This window comes from Panthera onca, chromosome C1 (assembly GCF_046562875.1).
Source record: "Panthera onca isolate mPanOnc1 chromosome C1, mPanOnc1 haplotype 2, whole genome shotgun sequence".
Taxonomy (NCBI): domain Eukaryota; kingdom Metazoa; phylum Chordata; class Mammalia; order Carnivora; family Felidae; genus Panthera; species Panthera onca.
In genome coordinates this window covers 71,953,401-71,977,615 of record NC_138346.1, presented here as the reverse complement: position 1 = coordinate 71,977,615, position 24,215 = coordinate 71,953,401, and the positions used below count along the sequence as shown (strand labels likewise).

At 42.6% G+C, this 24,215-nt stretch overlaps 1 protein-coding gene across 1 annotated transcript in view; it reads right to left on the bottom strand.

Moving 5' to 3' along the window:
• Nucleotides 1-23,924, bottom strand: part of ITGB6 (integrin subunit beta 6) — a 132,653-nt gene extending 108,729 nt beyond the window's left edge. Inside the window, exon 1 of the mRNA XM_060626839.2 lies at nt 23,714-23,924. The gene's annotated coding sequence lies outside the window, so the exon portion shown is untranslated. The remainder of the gene's footprint in view (nt 1-23,713) is intronic.
• Between the last annotated feature and the right edge of the window lie 291 nt (nt 23,925-24,215).

Below are 24,215 nucleotides of genomic sequence, written 5' to 3'. Positions count from 1 at the left end.
CCATGACCTCACAGGACTGTTGAGTACTTGGGATGTGGCTGGAATGAATGGCAAAGCAGTACACCTATAAAACACCTGCTGGATTTCAGAGACTTAGTGTGGAAAATATGTAAAATATCTCATTAATAACCTTCGAGTTGATTACATGATGCAATGGAAATATTTGGGATATGTTCGGTTAAGAATTTCACCTATTTCTTTTTTTTTTAATTTTATTTTTTAAAATTTAAATCCAAGTTAGTTAGCATATAGTGCAACAATGATTTCAGTAGTAGATTCCTTAATGCCCCTTACCCATTGAGCCCATCCCCCCTCCCACACCCCTTCCGGTAACCCTCTGTTTGTTTTCCATATTTATGAGTCTCTTCTGTTTTGTCCCCCTCCCTGTTTTTATATTATTTTTGTTCCCTTCCCTTATGTTCATGTGTTTTGTCTCTTAAAGTCCTCATATGAGTGAAGTCATATGATTTTTGTCTTTCTCTAATTTCGCTTAGCATGATACCCTCTGGTTCCATCCATATAGTTGCAAATGGCAAGATTTCATTCTTTTTAATTGTTGAGTAATACTCCATTGTGTGTATGTGTGTATATATATATATATATATATATATATATATATATATACCACATCTTCTTTATCCATTCATCCATCGATGGACATTTGGGCTCTTTCCATACGTTGGCTATTGTTGATAGTGCTGCTATAAACATTGGGGTGCATGTGTCCCTTCGAAACGGCACACTTGTATCCCTTGGATAAATACCTAGTGTGCAATGGCTGGGTCATAGGATAGCTCTATTTTTAATTTTTTGAGGAACCTCCATACTGTTTTCCAGACTGGCTGCACCAGCTTGCATTCCCACCACCTATTTCTTTTTACTTCTTTCGAATGTGGCTCCTAGAAAATTTTCAGTTGCATAAGTGACTCTTATTTATGGCTTGCATGATATTTCCATTGTACAGAGCTACTCTACCTACCCCTGCCCTTCCACTGGTGTTCCCTGGCCTCTCAGCCTCTCAGTGGACTCTGAGATCCTCCTCTCTGGAGAGCAGTGATCTGCTGACCTACTTCATGCCAGGGTGCTCAGGATCTCTCTCTCTCTGCAGAAAATCTATTTTCAGAAAAGGTACTGAAAATGGAAGTTAATGCAGCTTGGATTGAGAGAGATATTAGAGTGAGGATCAAAATTTCAAGTGCTTAGAGGGATCAGGTGAATACCAAAAAGGAGACTAGGTGTGGATAGCAATAGGGAGTCGTGGGGACTATGGCAAACTGAAGCTCACCTGCTTGATCCAAAGGGGACAGACACCACCCAGCTCTAGCTAATTATTGCTATATTAGAATTTGAGCCCAATGTGGCCAGATCTTTTGATTTTTCAAGAGCAACCAGAACTCTACATTCTTATGTGATGTCTTCTGAGTTTTAAGAATTTTCAATGACATAAAAGCTTTTAATTATTATAAAGGGCCTATAAGGTCTGCCTTAGGGCTTTACTTGGCCCACTTGGCCTCAGTTTGTATCTTTTTATTTAGCTATAAGTAAGGCCCACCTGATGAGATGTATGGCAAATTGGATAGGTAATGCTTATGACATTGGCTTTGCCTCTTGATATTTGTAGAGCTGGAAGAGTCTTCTCCCTTTATAGATGAGATACTGAGGCTGAGAGAGGACAAGTGGCTTCTCCACAGTCTCACTGTCACCCGTTCAGAATAAGAATATCAGGTTACTGATTCTTTGTCCACTGATCCTTTAAAACAACAGACAATGTCTTCTGTCTGCCCCAAGGTTTGCCTCTGAGAAAGAATCTTGATGAGCTGAAACACTCTGCCAGGTGTGTAAGTAAGTCTTAAAGCAGAAGATGCTGTACCCATACTGGTCTCTGTGGGCTAGGGGAATAGCACCAATGGGTAATACCCTTTGTGAGCCTCGCTCACACATCATAGCTTTTACTCTCCAGGATACACACTAATTGTTTACCCAGAGTGAATTGAATCCCCAGACAATCCCGGTGGAGAAAAATAATCACAATGCTGAATAATCCTGCTATTTATGGGCAAGGATATGTTCTAGACACCTGAGTCAGGCCCCGCAGGGAGAAAAGTTCTTGATTCTGCACTTGACACAGAAAGATCTCCATCAAGGTCATACTTGAAATGTCTTTGCCCTCCTCCCAATTTTAAAGTGTGAACGACCTAAATTGACCGGTAGGAAAAATGTGGATATAAACTTAGCATTCCCTCAAACCAGCATTTGTTCTTTCTGGCCTCTCCTTTTGCAAATACATTTTACAGCACTTAAGACTTAAACCGCCTGCTTGTGTTATTGATAATGGTTCCAAAACAAATATCAGAGTCTGAATAATTTCAACTCTTCTTGCTTAAAACCTGGTACTTTCCCGGGTGAGGTAGAAGGATCAAGCTTTTCCAAATGATCCAGGTTATGATAACATTGCAGAGTTAACTTTTTGGAAATTTATAATACCATGGTTTCTAGGGTTTTCAAGTCTTAAGAGCAATTTCATTTCTACTCTGCTGTTTGTTCCAGTCAACAGTCTAATGAAATTGGAAGAACAGATTTATTGTCCACCTTTTAGAGATGAGGAAACAGAGTTCTAGGGGACTGACTCCATGACTCACCTACATAATGACAGCACCTGGTCCTCATAGACGTTTCTTTCTATTATAAACTGAAGCAGTGAGGATGTAAGAATTCCTTAGCTCCCATTTCTAAGAAGAGTGAAACCCCATCACAACACAGTAATTTATTACCTTGCCTTAGATATTCTGTGGACAAAAAGGAAGTGTAAACCTTCATATTCACATTGATCCTATGTTCTAACCTAAGGCATAAAGATTATTTATGACATTAATTTAAAAATCAAATCAAACAAGCAAGAACGAGCAAACAAATAATTCCAAGAGTATTGAATTTGCCACAATTCCTGATATCCCTGAATGACATGGGGACATTTTCTCTTTCTTTATGGGTATCTAGACAAGAGACCACCTTCTTCCAAATAGGTGGTCTTGACAGGCTCTTTCTCGTTGACTTCTTTTCTATTTTAAGGAAGACAAGGGTATAGAGAGAGGACAGTGTTTGATAAAGGGGTACATAGCCAGCAAAAGGGAAGGTGAAATGGCAAAGACCAAAGAAAAGTTGGGAGAGGGGAAGAATGGAGGATGTAAATTGAAATCCAGATTGAAATCCAGACTTTCAGCTTCCCTTGAGGAGTTCAAAGATCCTTTTTAACATCTTCAAGTGCTTTTCTCAAGCATGGTCTCCCAAGATACATAACAACACCCTTTGTAATTCAATTTATATTTTGTTATTTGATATTAGTAATCCAACAGTATTCTACAGTTTTTCATCTTGAATTTATAGTATGTCAATTGCATTATTCTTTTTTTTATTTTAATTTTGTTTTGAGAGAGAGAGAGAGAGAGAGTGCATAAACGGGGGAGGGGCAGAGAGAGAGAGGGAGACACAGAATCCGAAGCAGGCTCCAGGCTCCAAGCTGTCAGCAAAGAGCCCGACGTGGGGCTCAAACTCACGAACTGTGAGATCATGACCTGAGCTGAAGCCGGCCGCCTAACCAACTGAGCCACTCAGGCGCCCCTCAGTTGCATTATTCTTAAATGAGCTTTTTAGCCCAGTCTGAGAAGCTCTCCCCTTTATCATGCAGATTCTATAAGACAACATGTTCTAAGTTCCATCAGTTGAGTTAAAAATGAGTTGTAACGGTGCAATCTGTCAGTTGGGGGCTGTCTATAAGTACAATGACACCACGGGAATGAGTTGTAGATATAGGTTATGCATCTTAGAGTTGCTTCAAGAAACTGGAAAAGACAACTAGCACACAATGTTTTACCAAATACACTCATCACTGCACCCCAGTGCTTAGCTCAGTACTGGCCAGTGGGAGTTTCAGGGTAAATATTTGTCAAAAGAAGTCTCACATCTTCATGTGAACTAACATATGCCTCCTTTAGCATATGATTTTGTATTTTTACCAAATCAAGGGATAGAATAATTATTTTCAGATAACCACATGGCCCACAATAAATGTGCTTTGCTGCTTTAAAAAATATATGTAACAAGTCTTCTGCACTGTTATTTAACTGGTCCTAAGTCCTGTGATAGTTCCCACTCAAGGAAACAGTCCATCATTCATTCCAAAATTCTCTGTGAAAGATCCAGTGTACCAAGCTGTATTGTAGGCCTTGGGGAGAGGAAATAGACAGAAACCCCTGCTCTCATAGAGCTTATGTCCTGAAGATGAGGACAGAGACAATAAACACTATTTAAAAAGTAAAATGTACAGTTCATTAGGTAGTTAACAGGGCTAAGGAAGAAAGAGAACAAAACAGGGAAGGGAACTAGCAATTGTCAAGAAGGTGGTGTAACTACAGAAACCCTCACTGGGAGGCGGCATTTGAGTGAAGACCCATAGGCAGTGAAGGATCCACCACATGGATATCTGAAGTGGAGCATTTAAGGCAGAAAAAGCAACAAGTGCACAGAGCCTGAGTGAGGCAGGAGCATTTCTGATGTGCTCAAGGAACATGGCGGAGGCCAGTGAGGCTGGCAGGGTGAGGGGGAAATTGTTCTTGATAAAGCCCAGGAGGTAACATCTAATACGGGTCTTACGTGGAGAGAAGGAAAAGGCATCTATTCCAAATCTGATACTATTCTCCCATCAAGTAAAAACTCCTTTTCAGCTTTTCTCATCTCCATGCAGACCACCCATCTGGAGAAAATCATCCCCCAACACAAATCCCAAAGATGGCCATCTCTTTGACTTGGATTACGCTTTTTCTTACTGGTTGCACACAATATAAGGCATCCATGGACTTCATCAACTCTGCTCCATTTCCATCCCCCTTATCACAGCCTAAGACCACAGGGTCTTTTCTCTGGGTTAGTGGTTAAGCCCTGGGCTCTTGTTCTGCCTCCAGGGTCTATAGCTTGTTACCATCCTGCACACCTGGCCCAGCCACTTCCCTAATACTAAGAGTTCTGAGGGTCCTACGGGGTCTCTGGGACAGGCAAGAGAAAGAAGGAGATGATGGTTGGGTCTCTGGACTCTCACTCCCACTTCGGCCAGAGCTTCCCTGGTTTATCAGAATTAAGTATGATGCCTCTATGTGAGATTTCCTTCTTCTTCTCAAATTGGAAAACCACTCATCTAAAACAACAGCTCATATCATGTTGTTCTGTCACTCTCTTGCTCCAAAACCTTCAACACTACTTTGCCAATAAAATAAAGCCCAAGCTCCCACTATGCCTCAAATAAAATACAAAGTTCTTACAGTGGTCCATGAGGCATAGTGCAACCTGGCCTCTCATGGCCTCTCTGACTTCCTTCCCTCCTGTCTTCTCGTCATGCAGCCCACTCCAGCTGCTCCTAAGGCTGGCTCCAGAACCCTCCATGTATATGCCGCCACCTCAGACTTCGGGCTGAACTTTCCTTCTGCTGGGGACATAATTCTTCTGCATGTTTGCTTGGCCAACTCCTCATTCATTCAGGAACTCAGTCAGGTGTCATTCTCTTTTAGTCACCCTCGGCCACCTCATCTAAAATAGCACCCCATTTACTCTCTATTTTCCCAACCCTGCTTTATTTTGCTTTATGTCATCTATTACTACCTGATGTATTACATGTTTGCTTGTTTACTGTTTCTGTCTATGCCCAGAACTGCAAGCTATATGAGACTAGGAACTTTGGGGGTGCCTGGGTGGCTAGGTTGGTTAAGCATCCAACTTCGGCTCAGGTCATGATCTCATGGTTCATGAGTTCGAGCCCCACATCGGGCTCTGTGCTGTCAGCATTAAGCCCACTTCTGATCTTCTGTCTCCCCCCCTCTTTCTCTCTCTCTCAAAAATAAGAAACACTAAAAAAAAAAAAAAAAAAAAAAAAAGAATCAGAGCTTCATTTTGTCACTGTCCTATCCTTAAGCATTTAGTATAGTGCCTGGCCCATAGTAGGTACTCGCTAGATATTTGTTGCAGAATGAATGCATGAAGCGTGTAAGCATGGCCTTCAAGGCTTTTCACAGTCATTTGGCCAATACTCTCCAGCCTGAACTTATGGCTCTCCCTGCCCTGTCCCCACCCTACCCCCAACCAAACTTAGTGTTGACCTGACCCCAGCCAGTATTGTTTCATTTTTGTTCAAGGTCCTGAACAAAATGTCCTGAAATGTCCTTCCTGTCATCTTCACCTGACATAATATGCAATTTTCAAGACTCAGCCTTTCCCCAGAACCCTGCCTGGAACATGTTTCCCTCCCTGGTCCCTAGAACTCTTTATTCTCTGGTCTTCCCATAGAATCGCTCTCCCTGCCTGCCTGCCTCCATTTGTGAGCGTGCTGGCACTCCTGGCTATGCAGGGCATTCTGTGTCTAGGACAGTGTGTAGGGGTGTATATGTGCTCAATAAAAAAAATTTATTTCAGAGCTAGGAGAAAGCACTGAGTGGTAGCTAACACAGCCTTCTTGTCCTCCTTGCTTTTATTTTTACTTGGACTGAGCTGCAGTCTGCCTTATCTTTGGGTGCTAACTCACAGCAATGTAACTTTTATCTCTCCTGGATAGGTTTTGTCTTCTCAGCCTGACTTTTTCTGGTGCTTCTATTCTCCACTGTGCCCACCAGCACATTTCGTACATCCCTGCCTTCAGTGCTTATAGCTAGAGAGGCTCGTCGACTTGTATCCAAATTATTTTTCACCTGATCCTAAGCCAGCACGTCCCAAAGGGTGTCCTGGTGACACCAGTTCTGGGAGGAGTGGAGGGGGAAAGACTTCCACCTGGAATATGTTCAACATGTTAAATGTTCTGTGAAGTCTTGCAGTAAAAATACCTAGGTAGCATCATTAAGCCAAAGAATCACATATTTCTTTAATTAGTGAACTATTTTTTCCCCACAAAGCACCTGTTAATGCCTTGAAAAATTATAATTCTGCAGTGCATAATTGTATGATGTTATCCTGGATGATGTAAGTCTGCAAGAGTATTTGTGAGATAAATTAAGGAATAAACAAACAGCAGATGGTGTTGCAACTCATGCACGTGCAGAAAAGGAATAATAATCAGTAGCATAATAACACAGTATAACAGTCAGCCTATGTCGATGGTCCTTTCATACCTGGCACCACTCTAGAATAATCCTCACAAAAACTCCTACGAGGAAAGCGCTATCACCATCAGACCCATTTTACAGATGGGGAGATAAGATGCAGAGAGGTTAAGGGACCTACTAAGTCACACAGCTATTAAGTGGCAGATGAGGGCTACAAGACTAGGGGTCTGTCTCCATGGGCCCTGCTTTAAGTCACCCCACTCTAGTCAGGCATGTCACATGGGCCTCTCTATAATGCGGGTTTATATGAAACTTTTCTAAGAGGAGGAGAGGAGGACTCGTTTTGCACCTACTGTGCATCAAGCACTTTATCCTCATCTCGTTTAACATTCTCAGTAACCTTATGAAGGAGGAATTATGATTGACATCTCCAATCACCCGGTTACTGAGTGACATCTCCAATCACCTGGTTACTGAGCCATTCATCTCCCCACTGCCTTTCCATTCCCGATGGTGCTCAAAAATGGCACCAGGACCTAATGTGCTCTCCTAACCACTTGTTAGGTCTTCCTTATGGCAATTCCTTTACATAAATTCCTTCCAGAAGCCTGGGGATGGGCTGAAGGAGAAGGTCTCTCCTGGGAATGCGTTGTAAGCTGAGGAAACAGCCTTGTATATTTGGAGAAAAGGCAGCAGCATCTACCAAGGGCACCCATACATCCAGGTAGCTTTTCTTTCCTTTCACTAACAAGCCTGTCGGGCCAGAAATAAAAGCATAAAAGGGTCTGTTGGCCAATACAGGTGAGATCTGTGGATGATCAAAGGCTCAGTGGGGAAGAGAGGAGGGCTTGCTGGCTGCTACAGCTGCACTCTGAGAAAGGGGCCCACTGAACACTGGTTCAAGTCTTTCTCAGACCTGCAGTAAGCATCCAGCACCCCAAACCACACATATCGGCATCGAATGGAGTGTGGTACAAGGATGAAGTGAGCACCATTTTTCTCTCTCCAAAGGATCACGATGGCAGAGTCCAGATTAATCAAGCCAAGTCTGAGAGGAAAGTATCTCTGGGTCTGTGTCCTCAGCACCGAGGCTGCTGGAGGAACCCAAGTGGAACCCAAGTGGCCAGTGCAAAAAATAATTGGACAGGAGCATGACTCATCTGGGCATTTGCATCCCTCAGGTGAGCCCCTCAAGAGCAAGTGGAACAGGGACACCTGGGCTTCACTCTTGGCTGATGAAACCTCATCCAAATTAGTTAGATATTTTTCAGCCAAATAAATGTTAAGTTTATTGAGATTCTTGGGTAAATAACTGACCAGGAAGATAGAGGAGACGCTTGCAGGCAAGAGTAAGATGATTGTGGGAACCTGGAAAATTCTACCGCAGGTTGCCAGGTGGGTAGCTCCGACGTCTTTAGCTCTGGAGCTCCACGACTCCTGAGTGAGCCCCTTAGGGCAAACCATGGGGGGATTCAGTCTCATTTAGGGAGAGATCAGAAGCTGTGGATGCCTCTCAGCTAAACTGGGCAAGCCCCCACCCACAGCTTCCTGAAGTAAAGGAAACCCACGTGGCATGGTGCTGGAGATGTTCTAGGTCCACCACAAACGGCTGTGCCTTGCAAAACCCTGGGGGGCAATCTTTAAATCCTATTCCCTGTGGATTCCTATACTGATTATGACCATCTTAGGGCAGATAGCAGTCAAAAGTCCAAAGGAAGGTGACATTTTTTCTTATTCATAAAAGAGTCTTTTGTGGACTCACTCGGTACAGCCTGAACCCTGAGCTGCTCACAGGTTCTGAGTCTTGCCTTCTCTTCCTGCTACTTCCTCCTCCAGTGAGGAGGAAAGGTGTGGTCATGTTCTTGGTCAGGGAGAGAGCCCTGTGACAGGAAGGGCCTATTCCTGGTTAGGAAGGGATCTGGCTTGTATGAAGGCTAACAGACCTCCGACTGCCTTCTCTTTGAATCTTCTGGTTTGTTTCGTTTTCACACTGCTTTCTCTTACATCTTTTCAACAGAGACTTACAAACATCAGGATAGCATATTCCTTTAAAAGCTAATTTAAAAGGTGCCACTTTTAAATCTGCAAAGAGTAAACGTTTTTCCTGCTCTTTCCCAGCAGCTGTGCTCCTGGGCCAACGTGTTTAAGGTGCAGTAACAGAACCCAAAGCCAGCCTTTCCCTGAAGCTGGGCTGAGGAAAAATCCCCAGGGCTCCTGGAAAGGAAGTGAGGTCATGGTGAGGTCATCCCACCACATCACGAAGGGGAATTCTTGAGAATCGGTACCTTCGGGGGGAAGAAAGAGTTTTCAACCTTAAGGTTGCCAATATCCAGAAAAACCACCCTGAACATCTCTCTCTTTACCCCAAGCTTTTGTCTTTTCTTTTCCTTCTTTTCTTCTTCTTCTTCTTCTCCTTTTTTTTTTTTTTTTTTTTTCCTCTGCACTGTGAAGCCTGGATGCCCCAGATGCCTGGGCAAAATGTTTTATTCCTTCTTGGCTCCGTGCCGTTCCTGGCTGTCCCTGCCCCAGGCCAAGGCAGCTGCAGGTGACTCAGTGTCTGAGTCTAGTTCCTGCAGATTCTAGGCTGAGTTTGTTTCTTTAGGAAAACTCCAGCACTGCCCTCGACTTGCCTTAAATCAAAGCTTTCTTTGAGATCCGGGACTGCCTCTTTCTACCATTATTCCTAGCACTTAGCACAATGCCTGGCACTCAGAAAATATTTGTTGAGTGAACTGAATAAATAAATGAACGAATGAAAAAATGAATGAATGAATGAATAGTGTGTTTTACATGGATTCATGTATATGATGTGTATCAGTCAGGGTTCTCCAGAGAAATGGAACCAATAAGAGATATTTTATATAGATATATATTTTAAGGAATTGACTTATACAATTGTGGGGGCTGACAAATCCAAAATCCATAGGACAGACCAGCAGCCTGGAAACTCAAGAGGCAAGAGCTGATACTGCAGTCGTCTTCTTCTTCTTTTTGAGGGAAAGAGAGAAAGAAAGAGCGAGCACACGTGTGTGCACGCACATGAGTCAGGGAGGGACAAAGAGAGAAAGAGAAAGAATCTTAAGCAGGTTCCATGCCCAGCATGGAGCCTGATACCACAGTCTCATGACTGTGAGATCATGACTTGAGCTGAAATCAAGAGTCAGATGCTTAAAAAACTGAGCCAGCCAGATGCCCCAATACTGCAGTCTATAGTCAGAATTTCTTCTTCAGGAAACCTCAGATTTTGCTCTTAGGGACTTCAACTGACTGGATGAGGCCCACCCATATTATTATTATTATTATCATTATTATTATTATTAACATTGATTTATCTTTGAGAGAGAGAGAGAGAAAGAGTATAAGTGGGGGAGGGGCAAAGAGAGAGAGAGAGACAGAATCCAAAGCAGGCTCCGGGCTCTGAGCTGTCAGCACAGAGCCCCATGCAGGGCTCGACCCCACAAGCTGTGATATCGTGACCTGAGCCTAAGTCAGATGCTTAACCGACTGAGCCGCCCGGGCACCCCGCCTACCCATATTATTAAGAATAATCTCTTTAATTTAAAGTCAACTGATTGTAGATGATAATCACATCTACCAAATACCTCCACAGCAACGCCTAGATTAATGTTTGATTAAAAACTGGGTGGCATAGCGTAACCAAGCAACACAAAAAACTAACCATCGTATCTTGTGTCGAGTTATGTCCATAGAAACAATTACTATCACCACCACAGAAACCTGTCATTGAACAAATACTAATTAATAAAAACCCAGGGAAATAGAGTTAAAAACCTATACCCCAGTTCCAGAGAGGTTCTGGCAGCCCCAAGATGCTTGAAACACATTCAGTGCCCTCAATGCGATAACTTGCCAGTAGGAGAGAGAGTCCCCTAGGCAGATAGTTACAAACAAGTGTAATAAATGCTACAACCAAGATGTAGCTAAAACTTGCTTACTGCTATTTAGAATTGGTAACCTCTAAGTGGTCAGAATGACTGGTAACCTGAGAGAGGGTCTCATGTCTGCCAAGCTAATATTACAACCTTAGCTGCCCCACAGGGAGAGTTTCAAATACCTTAAATAAATGGGCTGTGAAATGGCCACGGGGTCTTAATGCCAGGAAATGTCAAAACACCCAAGGCAATCTGGGTATTTGGGGAGCGGCCTGCCAGGCAGCCACCCTCGTTTTGCTGCCCACAGCTTTTCCTGAATGCCAATCACATACCCCTGGCCCTGCTCAGTTTTGGAATAAATTCCCCAAGAAATTAATTGATGTCTAGGAGGGCAGGTGTGAGAGGTGACTCTGTCTGCTGCCTCACCTATGGCAAATGAGGCCCCGAGCTGACTTTAGCAACAGTTGCATTTCTGGAAGAGCAGCTCTGCATCCCGCTTCCCTCTCCTCGGTGTTGGAGCAGATGAAAGGCATCTCTTTACTTCAACAGTGCTGATGACTTCTATAATGTGCATGTTCTTTTTTCCCAACAATATCTGTTGTCAAAGTAAAGACTGGGCTCAGTATGTTTAGCTGCAAATGCATTGCTAACACCAAGATGGGGTTGTCTGATTTACCTCCTGTCCCCTGCATGGAAACAGTAAGATCATACAGTTAAGTGCCAGTACATTCTCAGGCCAGTCCATGTGGTCAAATCCAATGGCAAGACTCCCAAATGGAGGTGGCCCTGTGTTAAATCTGCCACTGAGTCTTGCAGAAGCACAGAGGCAGGACAGGAGTGGATCTCACTGGTACAGAAAAAGTAGCAGCGATCCTACAATGTCATGTTAAGGTGTCAGTATCTGGCAGGTCAGAAAAGTATTCAAAGACTGCAACCTAAAGTATAGGAAGAGTCTGAGAGGAAAGCCTCAGCCCTCACTTGGTTCTCTCTGGAGGGTGGGATGGGAAGGGGCACGGAGGAGCCCTCATTTTTTACTTTGTACACTTTCATGTTGCTTGAATTGGATACAAAGGATAATATATGACTTTTGCGATTAAAACATCAAAAGCTAAAGTTGTTGTTGTTGTTGTTGTTTAAATAGAATTGATTGTTTCACCCTGACACAACAGCAGCAGCAGGGATGGCAATGCAATGCTAGAGTCTACCAACTGACTCTGACAGGGAATACCCTTAACCTCACTAAACACATGCTTTGTAAGAGCAGATTCTCCATGACTTTGATCTTATATTGCTCGATGTGGATTTTAAAGGCACTACCTATCCAGGGCAATCCATTCAGAATAGTGCCAGCCCCCGGGGGGTCCTGGGTAAGGAAGCCCCAGGGCCCTGCCTGAGCCTGAGGGGTGGCGGATGGCAGTGGTCATCCAAGTGTGTATTTGCCAACCCAGACGGAGCTTGGGACTGACACGCAGTTTAATTATCATGCGGAGCTGCTGCTGGAGGCGGCTGGAGGGAGCTGGCATCTGCTTTTGCAGAGCACAATTTCTGCAAATAATTAACCACCAGAACTCTTGATTCTCTCTAATTAATGAAGAGGAAGGCTGGAATCTTCAAAGTCCACGGATGTCATGCTGCCATTGTGTCAGGATTGATCTCCTTTGTTCTAAACCGAAGAGCATGCCTCTGCTGCCTCTCCTAATTCTTTATAAATTGAATTTTTCTATTACTAGTTGTGACAGCTAAGTAACATGACTTCAGAAATTCACCCGCAGTTCATGCCAGTATTAGAAGCCTGAATAATAATAATTTTTTAAAAAGAATCATAATGGAACAAGCTTTCTGTCTCTGACCGAGAATTAATCATAGTGAGGAGACACCTCCTGAAAGGAGGGTCGTTAATTAGCTCTAATGGATCTCGCTGGGTGGAGTCTGAATTACTGGGAAACTACAAACAGGAAAAGAGGAGATTCTTCCCTTTCTCTGTTCATCTCTATGTGAGTCTGGGCTGGAAGATGGTGGGATTTTGTTTCCAGAGGGACAGGGAGTCATGAGGGAGACTCAGATGAGTTCAGTTCAGTGGGGGATACAGATGTGTTAGCCTGGAAGCCTGCCAACTCTGAACATCTTTGAGGAAAAGAGGTGGAGGTGGTTATTTTCAGTGCAAAGGGTCTATCTCTGTGACCTAGACTAAGCATATAATGAAACCATACAGAACGGGATCCTATTTAAGTATGTCAGATCACTCTCCTCCAAAGACTCCAAGGATCTCATTTCCCTAAAGAAAAACAAAGCTTATACATCAGCCTACAGAGTCCTACATACCTGATCACTGTTCCCTCTATGACCTCATTTCCTCTTTCTTTCTTACCCACTCTGTCATAGGCATACTGTCTTCCTTGCTGTTCTACTCACACTCCACTCATGCTCCTACCTCAGGACCTTTGCACTGGCCATTCTCTCTGTCTATAGCACCGCTTTCCATTTGGCTCCCATCTCTTCCTTTAAGACTTTACTGAACTCTCACCAGTTAATGAGGCCAACATTGACCACCTCATGTAAAATGAACCCTCTCACCCCCAGCACTTCCTATTCTTCTTGCCCTGCTATATGTTTCTCTCCTACCTCCTAAGATACCATGTAATTTCCTTATTTATTCTATTCGTTGTTGAATATTTGCCTCCTCCACCTCCCCCTAAAATATAAGCTCCACAAGATCAGGGATTGTTGTCTGTTTTGCTCATTGATGTATTACCAGCACCTAGAACTGTGCCAGTTCAATAACTATTTGCACAGTGAGTGAATCAGTCATCACACTTCACAATGCTTGCTAGTATGTGTGAAGCCTGCATGTGCCCATCCAAAACGATTGCTCAAACATCTTATAAAGGCTGGGTTATGAGCTGTTGCTTTTTCCTTCTTAAGTGTCTAAATGAAGTGCTGTTGTTTCTTCTGGTTGCCAAATGTTAATAATTCAAGCATAGCAGTGTGATCAGAGTTAAATATTACTTGAGCCGTTTCTTTTTTTCCCAGTGACTTCTGATAGAGAACACTAGTGTGGGACTGGCCAAGAATGATGCTTTTAAAAAAGGGGGTTGACTTTTGTCCCCGGGGTCTGTGTTCTTCCTCTTTAAGTCCATAGAGAGTCCTCTCTAAGACTTTAGAGACATGGTGCAGCAGAAGTCATGGCAGGGTGAAATGTGTCCGTGGTGTAATTTCACAGTGACCCTATGGGAGGAGGCATTCGTAGGCACCCAAAGAAGAGGCATATCTGCTGAGGATATGGGGTCAGGGCCAGAGCAGAGAGCTGTAGGCAGGGAGCAGCAGTGAATTTTACATCTGTGGATTGTTGCCCTATCTATGGATTATTTCCAAATCCCCTTGCACCCTTCCCACTCATGCTTCCCAACAATGGGGCTGTAATAGATTCCTGCTCTTAGATTCTTTCCATTAAAGAATATCTGCTGAGTCCTGCTTGTATCTGGAACTTACTGAGGATTAGGTAAATCTGGAGGAGTTGCAGGGTAGACTGATCGGGGAAGTGGGAAGTGGATAGATCCAACCTTCCGTGCTCTACTTAATTTATGCCTATCAATCCAGTCTTTAGTTCAGAGGGGCTGATGTCAGAGGAAAACATGTGTGCATTCAGTTAACAAGCCACCTGGTACTAGGCTAGGTGTTGAGTCATGAAACATAGGTTGTAACCCTGATTCTGCAGCTGCTGGTTGAGTGACTTTGGCCATTCATCATCCTGTACCATGGTTTCTAATTGGGCCTTCTTAATAATTTACAAAATTCTTTCTCATGTGTTCCTCTGAATAACTCTTTTTTTAATTTTAGGGATAAAGAAGGAAAGGCCCAGAAAAGTCATTGCATTTGCCAAGGTCACACTGTTATTAAGAGGTAGGAGTAAAAAAATCTTAAAATAGTACTACCATATGATCCAGCAATCCCACTTCTGGGTATTTATCCAAAGGAAATGAAAATAGAATATCAAAAAGACACTGGCACTCCCATGTTCATTGCAGCACTATTCACGATAGCTGAGATGTGGAAACAACCTGTCTATCAAAAGATGAATGGATAAAGATGTGAGATACATATACACACACAATAGAATATTATTCAGCCATGAGGAAAAGGAAAATCCTGCCATTGACAACAACATAGATGAACCTTGAGGACATTATGCTAAGTGAGATACATCAGACAGAGAAAAGCAAGTGCAGAATGGTTACCATTCAAATGTGGAATCTTTAAAAACAACAAAAGTCAAAGTCATAGAAACAGAGCGTAGAAAAGTAGTTACCAGGAGTTGGAAGCTTTTGGAAATAGGGAGAGGTAGAAAGAAAGAAAGAGAAAGAAAGAAAGAAAGAAAGAAAGAGAAAGAAAAAAAGAAAGAGAAAGAAAGAAAGAGAGAAAGAAAGAAAGAAAGAAAGAAAGAAAGGGAGGAAGGAAGGAAGGAATGGGGAGTAAGAAAAGCAAAGAAAAGACATAGGACCAGGACCTAAGCTCTCCCTGAAAATCCATAATGCCCTTCAGGTCAGAACAACATGCACCCTATTTTCCTCTTGGAGCTACAAATGAAACTTCTTATGAGTAAAAGGGGATTTTACCAATCCAAAATGGATTATTATTAATGTGGCCTCCCAATTTAGAGGATGTTCAGAGGTCAGAGCTGAGAACCCGGAACTACTGGGTTTTTTTAGATATTTAAATTCTAATTCCAAGGCTGACATTTAGAGCATCTCTTCAAAGCCAAGTTTGGCACAGTGCTCTGGTTCTAAATAGCAAAATTGACCTTCCCTCTTAGACTCATATTCTAAATTATTCTGAAGATTCTTCCTCCTAGACTGCTCCTGACAACCAACCTGAAGCAGCCTCCAGGACACTCTCGCTGATTTACAACTGCAATCTTGCTAAAAGGAATGGAAAAAAGCCAGGGCGAGTTTCTGTTAGACAGAATGACTGGCATGAAATACTAACATCGCTACAACTTGGCTTACAACAGACTGGCTGACTGAGTGACGGCCCTCCCTTTCTTACTTCACCGAAACAGGTCATTTGTTAGGAAACTAAGGGAGCCTTGTTCCTCAGCCTCCACCCGCAAAAGATGAAGGGAGAAGGCTGCTGACCATGTTCCTTAGAGTGTGCCTGCATGTGGTGCTCAAACATCAGCACTGGGCCAGCAAGCCTTTTCTTGTGACGTTCCATGTCAGTGGTTTGTCTTTGATGAGTGTCTGTGACTGCTGTGTGCAGAGCCCTTCTGTTTCCTGTCTTTATAGAAGGAATAAAGACTGGGCAGGATTCAAGCAGTAAGCTCCAGCTGTCCCTGCTTAACATACAATGATTAGATGTGAATCGGCCATTTGGGTTTGACAAAATATTTATCTAAATGAGGGAGGGGGTCTTTTTCCCTAATCCTTGTTTTCTCCCGGAAACTTGACCCCATGCTATCAATTAGTCAATCAAATACTTGACCACTCCCCTTATCTCATTTTACACAAAGCAAAGGGTGCAGCAAGAAGTAAAACCTTACAAATTATTAAAGACCTAGCTTGGAAATTATGGTGAATATTTATTCATCAAGAGTGGAAAACTCAAATGACTACAGGAGCCAGGTGGACAACATGAAGGAATGAGTGAATGAAGCTGTTTCATAATAGCATCTTAAGGTATTTTTTTGACACAGATACATTTTCCTTGTATGTTTAATTAACAGGGATATTCTTTTCTCGAAGTCACAGCCCTATTCATCCATATTTAGTTTTACCTTTTTCTTAAAGAGATGAAGGTATCTTCTTCAACTCTTCTATAAGACAATAGGGTATGTGCCAATTCAAATGGCAACCAACAGCGGAGTCCAGGTTAAGAGACAGTTGGAAATGCTACATGCAGTGGTGGGGCTGTGTCTAGTCACAGAGCCTGGGGAGTTATCAGCAGAGAGCAGCTTCTTACTAAGTACCACGTTGCCTTACTGCTGAGTTAAGATGGGGGCCCAGAATATATCTTCAAATTCTTCTAAGACACCATTCTTCCCTCAACAGGTCATGGAGTATGTCGCCATAGATTTCTTTAAGATTGTCTTGTCCTTCTGTTTCCCCCAAATGGATGGGAGGCTCCTCCTGGAGGCTGAGGTTTCCCCCTTTCGGCCCCTCGTAAGGGTGGTCTGAGCTCTTTGTACATGGCTGCTGGGCAATGGCTAACTCCATGTCATCACTGGGCTCCTCATGACAGAGAATATACTCCTTGTGCTGTGGATTATGCACAGTCATGCACCAATGCATGAGTTTTGATTCTCAAGGAAAGCAAAGGGATCTCCAAAGTGACATCTAGACTTCATTCAGGTAATTTGGAAAAAGCCTCTGTAGTAGATTGCAAAATGGCCATAAATACCTTTCTTGTGTGCTGGCCACTTTGCCACTCCTCCCATCAAGAAGTCTAGTTGATGCTGGGTTTGACTATGTAACTTGCTTTGACCATTGAAATATTAGCAAACATAATATAGGTAAAGACTTGAAATACAGGTAAAGACTTGCTTACTAGCTCCTACTGCACTGGATCCATGAGAGCACCATAAAAACAAGCTCAAAACCCCAGCAGACTATCTGTTAACCACTGGTCATGTGAGTGAGGCTCATCCTAGACCAACCATCTGGCCCAGATGAGACTTGAAGAAGAACCAAACAGCTGAGCCCAGCCCAGCCCAAATTTCCAACATCCAGAAATGTGAACTAACAAATGATCCTTATTTAAAAAAAGAAAATGTGCCTTGCTTTCTAATCCAACTGAAGAACAGATTCTGCCCACTGCCATCAATTTACGCCACGCTGAGGTAATGATAACTACACAGCTACATGAGGAAAGTATTTGTGAGATCAGAGTCTCCATGCAACAATACGATACCAGTTCCCTCCTCCTACATGCCAAGTCAGCCCTCTGACTATTCCAATGCCTCTGATAACAAGAGTGACCCTTGAAGGCAGCTGCTTTCATTTCAAGTCCGTTTTGACTCTTAGAAATGTCTTCTTTACATTGATCCAAAGTGTCTCTCCTGGGACTTCAACCCATTGGTTCTGGCTGCAGCACGAGGCAAGCAGCACAAGTCTATCTCTATATATGAAAGTTCTTCACATTCTTGAAGATAATGACTGCAGCATACCTAAGACCACATGACCTAAACTTCTCTTGTTCCCTCGACAACCTTTTATAGGACATGATTCCAAGTTTCTTGACCACCCTATTTGCTGTGCTCCACATGGGCCCCAGTGTGTGTTCCCCATGTGGTGCCCCAAACCAAACATGGCTCTCTGCTGTGGTCTGACCCCAACACAGTTAAACAGATGTGACTCACTTCCTCACCACAGATGGCACCTGGATTTTCAGGTGGCCTAAGATCACGTTGATTGGAGCAGGCCCATAATGAACTCTGTTGACTAAAAATCCTAAGAATTTTCATTCAGACTGCTGCAAAATTATGTCTTTCACCTCCTAGAATTAGATTTAGGCCACAGTCCCAATATTCAATATTTAACAGCTTCTGTGGTTTTAAAATATATTCACAAAGTTTGTGAATACTCCTCCCTTCAAGGTGTGAAGCCTAATTCCCCTCCTTGTGTACAGGTGGACGCAATGACTTGTTTCTAATAAATAGAATAAAGTGGAAGTGATGGTGTGTGGGTTTCAAAACTAGGTCCTAAAAGGCATTGTGACTTTCTTCTTCTCTCAGCTTATTCTTTCTGGAGGAAGTTTGCACCATGTCCTGAGGATGTGCATGCAGCCTATAGACAGGTTTTACTTGGTGAGGAACTGAAGTCCCCTGCCCACAGCCATGCAAGTGAGCCAGATTCAAAGAAGATCCTCCACCCCAGTCAAGCCTTCAGATCACTGCAGCCCTGACCCACATTCTGACTGAAATTATAGGAGAAACCCTGAGCCAGAAACACCCAGCTAAGACACATCTGGATTTGTGAACTAAAGAAACTATAAGATGATAAATACTTGTTGTTTTAAGCCACTTAATTTTGGTGTGATTTGCTATGTAGCAAGAGAGAATATATCTTGATTCTGTGGTTGGATAGCTTTCTTACCCATCCATGCTGTTCACACAAGGAGTAAGTATGCCTTTTCTATGTGTATCAAAACCTCCAATTGATACAAGTTATAGGTATGACAGAGCCCTTGGAGATACCGCTAGAAGCCTCTTTAAGATTAGCACTCTATGGGGCGCCTGGGTGGCAGAGTCGGTTAAGCGTCCGACTTCAGCCAGGTCACGATCTCGCGGTCAGTGAATTCGAGCCCCGCGTCAGGCTCTGGGCTGATGGCTCGGAGCCTGGAGCCTGTTTCCGATTCTGTGTCTCCCTCTCTCTCTGCCCCTCCCCCGTTCATGCTCTGTCTCTCTCTGTCCCAAAAATAAAAAATAAAAAAAAAATAAAAAAAAAAGTTGAAAAAAAAAAAGATTAGCACTCTACACAACATCCTTAGATATGGTACTTTAGCCAGTTCTTAATACACCCTGATGTAAGACGGAGACAACACCAGGCTTTGGTGGGAAGACTTGAATAGAACCTTGATGAATTATAAGAATTCAGACCGGTCAGAGGGACGGCAGGTGTGAACTTACTCAGTGCACACAGACAGATTTCCTATATATAAGTCATATTCAAGGGTCAATAGAGAAATAGCTAGACTGCAAGCTCTTGAGGAGAAGGACAGTGTTTGTCTTGTTTACTGACCATATCTCAGGTCTGGGACATGAAGAAAGGCTCAGTAACTTTTTAAAAAATGAGATAATAATAAAATGGAGAGCTTTATAGATGAAGAGTAAAAGAAGGTTAGATATGGAGACTCGTCTGATATGAGAAGAACTTCATGGTCAAAACACTTTTCTAGGAGTCAGCTTTTCAGCAGTGAGGATTGACGTCTGCTTGAGCTTTGAGCAGAACTTAAGCAGTATTGACACTTGGTGTGACAAGGAGGTACGGAAAAGATTGTGGGTCATGAACTGTGACTCCCAAACGTGACCTTGGGTAGGTAGAGATTAGTTCAACCTTGGCAGTCTCTTGAAGAAATATTTGTCTTGGAGAAAACTTCATGAGGGGAAATGATTCACCTAGAAAGGCAAAGGTAAGAACCATGCTGGTAATTGACCTTGAAGTGAAGGTTACCAAGTTAAGCCTAGATGTAAGCTGAGAATTTGAATGGATGAGCAGAGCATATAGGGATGTAAGTAAGAGAAGAGACAGCCTCGAGGCATACAATATGTATGAACCATCCATGGTGTCTGTTTCAATTTTATTTTATTTTTAATTGTTTTTATTTATTTTTGAGAGTGAGAGAGACAGAGTGTGAGCAGGCAAGAGACAGAGAGAGCGGGAGATACAGAATCCAAAGCAGGCTCCAGGTTCTGAGCTGTCAGCACAGAACTCGACGCGAGGCTTGAACCCACGGACCCCAAAATCATGACCTGAGCCGAAGTCGGACGCTTAACCAACTGAGCCATCCAGGTGCCCCCATTTCAATTTTAACAGCTCCTTTGGTTCCAAAGTCTTCCAGAATTGGACTGTACTTATTGGGTGGCATGCCCCTGCCCCAGCACATCCTTGCTCCTGACTCTTTTCCTTTGACCTAATTCTCTGGTCCCCAGTATTTTTCTAGTTCATCTCTTGGCAAAAGCATGAGCTTTCCTGAAGTTCAGATATGGGTCCTTAGAGTACAACCCAGCATAAGACCTGGTAAATTGAGTTCTGTTTAGCAAAGGGCATAGGTTAAAAAAAAAAAAAAAAAGGACTTGAATTAAAATACACTTTCTTGGATGTGACTGGCTGATTTCTTTGTGAGATTTATTAATACAACAAAATTTATTTATTGCTTTAAGTATCGCTATAGATATTGAGAACACAAAAATCAATAATATAAGATTCTTACATTAAGAACCTCACAGCCTAGTGGGAGAGTCTAAAATCTGTGTGTGTGCGCATGCGCACTTCCTATGATACAAGAACTAAGAGTCAACAATCGCCTATGGAGCATCATAGATGGAAGGACTAACTACACATGTGTATGTATTTGAGCCACGGGGCAAGTTTTGGAAGAGTGTCAGGGAAATACCCATCAAAAGGGTGATGCTCAAACCGAATCTTGCTGGAAGAAATATAGAAGATCACTAGGTAGATAAGATTGCTAGACAGATCTGGAGACATGGGCGAGCATGGCGCGTTTGAGGGAGCGGGTATATTGATACGATGAAGGGAGAGATAGAAAGATGGCCTGAAGGGAATGATAAGAGATGAGCCTGGATAAGTAGTCTGGAAAATGCCAGGCTAGAGAGTTTGGGATTTATCTTGTGGCCTATGAGGAACCAAGGAAGGGTTTTAAACAGAAGAGTTATGCATTCTGATGTAATTTTGAAATATAACTGATGGTGGAATGTTGGTGAATTGGAGGCAGGAGATTGGCTGGGAGGTTATTACTTCAATCTAGGCAAAAGTGGATGAAATGTAATGGCAGTGGACATGGAAGAGGAGAGATCTATAGGGATCTGAATGGACAAGGCCTGGCAGAGATTAGAGGCTGGTAGATGACGGTAGAGAAGAAGGAAGCTAAATAAGCCTGAGGGTTTCCTGCTCAGGCACTTGGTTGAAGTAATTTGATGTAGCCCTGGTGAGCTTTGTGTTGTTAAACAAAGATCAGTAAAGGTCAGTTTTAATATTATGCTTTGACATACCTGTGAACCCCCCGTGGGGGTCTGAAAACAGGTAGGATATTGTAAAGGTGCAAAGAGGCCAGTGTATAAAGCAGATTATGGTTCAGAACGGTTAAGTATGAAAGTAACTGCCAGCAGCATGAAGGGCAATCAAGGGCCTTCTTGTGGAAATTCCGACTCAGAATAGCTCTCTGGGCTAGACTGGCTGGACTGGCAAAGCCCATGCCCTCCAGCAACGTATGGGTGCCATCGCTGTAGCAGGCTTGGGAGATCCCCAGATGACCTTGGCCTATAGTTAGCTCTCACAGTCAGCTGTGGCTGGTTTCCAAAGTAGCAGCAACGGCAGCTGACAGCTTTGGAAGTGTATTTTCTTCTCTGTTAAAGAAAAAGTGCCCATTAGCAATACATTTCCCAAGAAGCTCCTCTTCCTGGTTTGACTGAGGGCTTCTGTGGTAGAAAATATGCCAGTGTTTCCAGAAGGCTATTTAAAAAAAAAAAAATTAATCACTTTTCTCTTGAGACAAAATACCTTGAACCTCTTGGGTAACTTAGAAGAATCAAAATGTAAGTTCTATCCTTGGAAAACATGTCAAACGCCTTCTTGAATGCCTTAGTTCATTAGAGAATCTTTTCCCCTTTTGCCTATCACAGTAAAAGTGAATTAGAATGTAAGGTTTCAAAGGCAGAGGAGGAATCTAAAGCCTAACAGATTAAAGTCAATGCTTACTTTGGGGAGCTGAAGTTGGAATACAAGAATCTAAGTTTGAGACTCTTCGATAAAAAATTCTTGCAATCACTTAGTGTTCATGTCGAAACATCTGGTGGCAACTTTGCTTTAGTGTATGGTAACTGGGGAAAATATTGAGAGATTGCAGTAACGTTTTTTGTTTGTGTGTGAATTGAGCCTTAATTCATGTACTTCATCCAGAAAACACTAGAGGGAGTAAGTCGGATAGAGGAAAAAGGCTACCTCAGAAGGAACAGCAGTGTAGAGGAGGCTGAGGAGGAAAGCATTTCTGCATTTCCCTAAGGCACAGAATTTTACTTAGGTAGACACTAATCTTTACATTGTGACCAAGTGACTTTATATTTGAAAGCCGGTGCTAAAAAACTTTAATTATGATCTGCTGAGCCTGTTCAGAATCCAAAACAGTCAAGGAAAACCATTACTCTCTGACTAGAATCTGTATCCTGTCCATTTTAGGCATTTTGAGAGTGAATATGATAGAACTCTGTGAGTCTTTAATTTTAGAGGACACATTCTTTGGATGAATAACCTTTCACGGATATTGAATTTTTTTTTTTATAGCACTGGTAGTAATACTTCCAGTGCTCGAAGTGAATAGTAATGATACCAGGCATTTTCAGACACTTGTAGGAATAAAATGAGCTCTTTGTAAATATCCTCGATGGGAAGCCTTCCCCTCTTCGTTTTTTCCATAGTTTTCATGAATTAGGTCTACCTTAAGACATCATTTTACGATCTAGTAACACTGAAGTTAACTGGCCCAATGTCATGCACGTGTCAATAAGAACTGATAATTATTCTTCTTGTTTAAATTCCCAGTTCCTCAGTTCCTTTGTGACGCTTTGAAAATGCCAAAAGACCTAGTGAAGGCTAGAGTCAAATCGCCTACTTAAAAAAAAAACAACTGACAATCACTATAATCAGAAACAATATCTTAAAAAGCTGTTTAAGACACTATTAAACTGAATTTTAAATATTTTCCTGAATGATGAACTAATAATTCCATAAAATACTGTCCTTACAACCATAGCAGATTTTTGAAGAAGAGTTGTTAAAAGCATGTGTGAATTCAAATGTAAGAAAAATCACAATAAAGCATGCTAAATTAATGAGGATCTTCCCTCCTACAAACCATGGGGGTCAGCCTCACCTGGATGTTAATATCCAAAGAGAAGTAACATTATGAACTTCCTAAGGCAGAGGCTGTTGGAAAGGATCAATTACACTGACAAGGAAAACTCAGCTCCCAAGTTTGGGTTTGCGTTTGTTAGTCATGCATTGTACTACTTACCTCTCAGGGCAGACCTTTAATTTCAGAAAGTGCTGAGATGCATTACTGCACCCGTTATCAAGTCTTTGGCAGAAATACCATTTATCCTTGTTGTGGTAATGAACAGATTTATAACATTCTGGTGTCACCATTCCTGAAAAAGCACGTTCATTTGAACATTTCTTCCACAAACATAGTGAAATATTTCATGAAGGCACATTGGTGTAGACTACTATGGAGAGATATTGCTGGTGAATGACAGAATGTCTGGTTGATTTACATGAAACCCCAAGTGCTCGTATGAGAAGAGGTTAGGTTTAGATTGACGAGCAAATGTGTAACCAGACTTCTGGCTGACAAATGGCAGAACTATGCCAGCGCATTAGCTGCTCTGGAGAGAGACCAAAAGTAAGGCAGGGGGATCAAGTTCGTTCCATAAAGGACATTCAAACCTAATGGATGGCAGGAGGGCTGGGGCAGGAAGCACTTGCAGATTTTAATGCCCCAAAATAGTAGTGGGCAA